The sequence below is a fragment of the Macrobrachium nipponense genome, chromosome 40 (assembly GCF_015104395.2).
Source record: "Macrobrachium nipponense isolate FS-2020 chromosome 40, ASM1510439v2, whole genome shotgun sequence".
Classification (NCBI taxonomy): Eukaryota; Metazoa; Arthropoda; class Malacostraca; order Decapoda; family Palaemonidae; genus Macrobrachium; species Macrobrachium nipponense.
In genome coordinates this window covers 39,578,694-39,581,193 of record NC_061101.1, presented here as the reverse complement: position 1 = coordinate 39,581,193, position 2,500 = coordinate 39,578,694, and the positions used below count along the sequence as shown (strand labels likewise).

The 2,500-nt window shown below is 33.8% G+C and overlaps 1 long non-coding RNA gene across 1 annotated transcript in view; it reads right to left on the bottom strand.

The window, feature by feature from the left end:
• Positions 1-1,797: 1,797 nt before the first annotated feature.
• LOC135212345 (uncharacterized) overlaps positions 1,798-2,500 on the bottom strand; it is a 10,701-nt gene continuing 9,998 nt past the window's right edge. The window contains exon 3 of the long non-coding RNA XR_010313877.1: positions 1,798-1,996. This is a non-coding gene — a long non-coding RNA (uncharacterized LOC135212345). The remainder of the gene's footprint in view (positions 1,997-2,500) is intronic.

Below are 2,500 nucleotides of genomic sequence, written 5' to 3'. Positions count from 1 at the left end.
GTTATTTAGTTCCTTAGAGCAGTCAAAGTGCAATACATTTTTAGTGTACCGGAGGGACGGACGCATGTAGTGTTGTTGCCATTCGTTGAAAGTTCCAGAAACGAAAAAGAGGAGTAGGTGCACCTAATTATTTGTTATGATGAAAGTGCTTCTCTGAAGGTTGACTCATTTCAGCAGGGAAATTTGTTTTGTATACTAATCATTCGTCAAGTCATCTTTGGGACCTCCATAATGTAGGTTGGGTTAGATTGCAACCATGTCATTTGTAGTTCCCATCGTTAGAGTAAGGGGATATAAGTGGAGAGATTAGGGCACGTTGCAACCCAGTTATCAATTTTAATCTACAGTGCTCCAAGTTAGGTTGGAGGAGGGACCGAAGCCCCCCGGCTAGGTGGGAACACGGCACTCGGGGTCATTTTTTTTAGAATAATCCATGTATTTCATTTTGTATTTTCCCTAATCTCTCTTTCATACTGCTGTCCCCCATAATTGTAGAATATAAGAGGGTCCAGTATTTAAAGCTACGAATTTGTTACAGAAATGAACGTTTCAAACAGATATTAAAACATGGAAAAATCCATTTCTAAAATCTGGAATGTGATTATGGTCTACAGCAGAGATGTACCTAGTTCTTCATTATAATTTTCATGTTTCGGTCGGTGTTTCCAGTCTTATTCCTTCATAGCCATACTATGGGGGAGGGGCTACAGTTTCGTCTGTCACTGCCAACATAAGGAGTATTACGTACGTTCTATTTTGCATTGAATATTGCATTGAATATTTTACATGGAATATTGAACTGCGCCTGTTTTTCAGGCATCGTCACCACCCACATTATTTTCTTATTATATGTGAGTTCTTTGTCAGTCAGGAAATGGAGAGTGGTAGAATCTTCTTTGGTATTGTTACGCTCCTTCAGTCTGTTCTAATACGACAACGTTGCTTCTGTGTTTATTGCCATTTCTTGTTTAATCGTTTTATTCCGGGAATTTCTACTCAGATTAGTTTGGGAAATCTGGATATCGTCATCACTTCCTCTGTCTTTTTTACCCTGTCTTTTTTAACTTTGTTCATGTACGTGAAAACATCACTCATTTCCTCGTTTCAGAAAGCGCTCTCTTATCCTTTGCCCTCAGGTACAGTTATCTATTAGAGAATCAGTAAATGGCACTATCAGTGCTGAGCACGAAGATACTCACCTGTTCCTCTCTGCGCCCGAATGTGGAATGGTAAGCTGTAAATGGGCGATACCTGCGCACCTGGCATCTTGTAATATGAGTGACGACATATGTGCATCTGCATCTTCTGACACCTGTTTCTGACGTTGTTTTTTTATTAAAAAAATTATAATAATAATAGATGCCAGAAGAACGGTCAGTCATTTGGTCCTTTAGGCCTAGGTCTGGTAGGAGTCTTCGAGGCAAATGCAAATAAAGAGGATAAACGAAAGGGGGGACCAGGACAAGGATAAGAAGGAACGGGGGAAGAAGATCGCCTGTCAGGGAGAGAATGGAAGCATCTGTAGGGGACATGAAGAGATGCTAGACTAGAGGAACAACGTGTGATAAATGAACAGACAGTGCGGTAAGAGTGACAGTTGAAAATAACTAATATTGACTGAATGGCAAAGATAAGCATGTTGCCAGTCTTAGGCATCAGTGATCACTGACGGAGAGACCAAAGAATGAATGACTGCAGTTGTAATAAAAGTCCATTTACTTAAGAAAGGATGTAAAAATGGTCGAAAACTATTATCATTTCATCTTTATTGAAGACTGAAACAAGCATCTCCCTAGATCATTGTTTCAATTAGCACTCAGTCCAAAAGAGTATACTTAGGTCTTAAACATTTTCTTCGACGGGACGTCACATAGTTCCCAGGTCCTCATTTTCCGCCGTGAAAAGGACCGAAACAGTTGCATCGCCACCAGAGGCACTCCAGAAGTATAGTGCCAAGTGCCAGCAAATAACCAATGAAAATGATGAGGAATGCTGCCTAAGAATAAACAAAAATATACGTATAGTATTTTCAACCGCTTTATTAGACATTTCGTGACCCTATGTTTAGTATGTTATATATATGATATATATATATATATATATATATATATATATATATAATATCATATATATATATTCATATATATATATATTATATATATATATTTATATATATATTATATATATATAATATATATATATACTATATATAGATATATATATATATATATATATATATATATATATATATTTATATATATATTTTTATAACATATATATATTCTATATATATATATATATATATATATATATATACATATATTTATTTTATATATATATATATATATATATATATATTTATATATATAGATATATATATATATATATATATATATCTTATATATATATATATATATATAAATATATATATATATATATTATATATGTTTATATGTATGTATATATATATATATAATCATTTTAGCATTGATTAATTTTC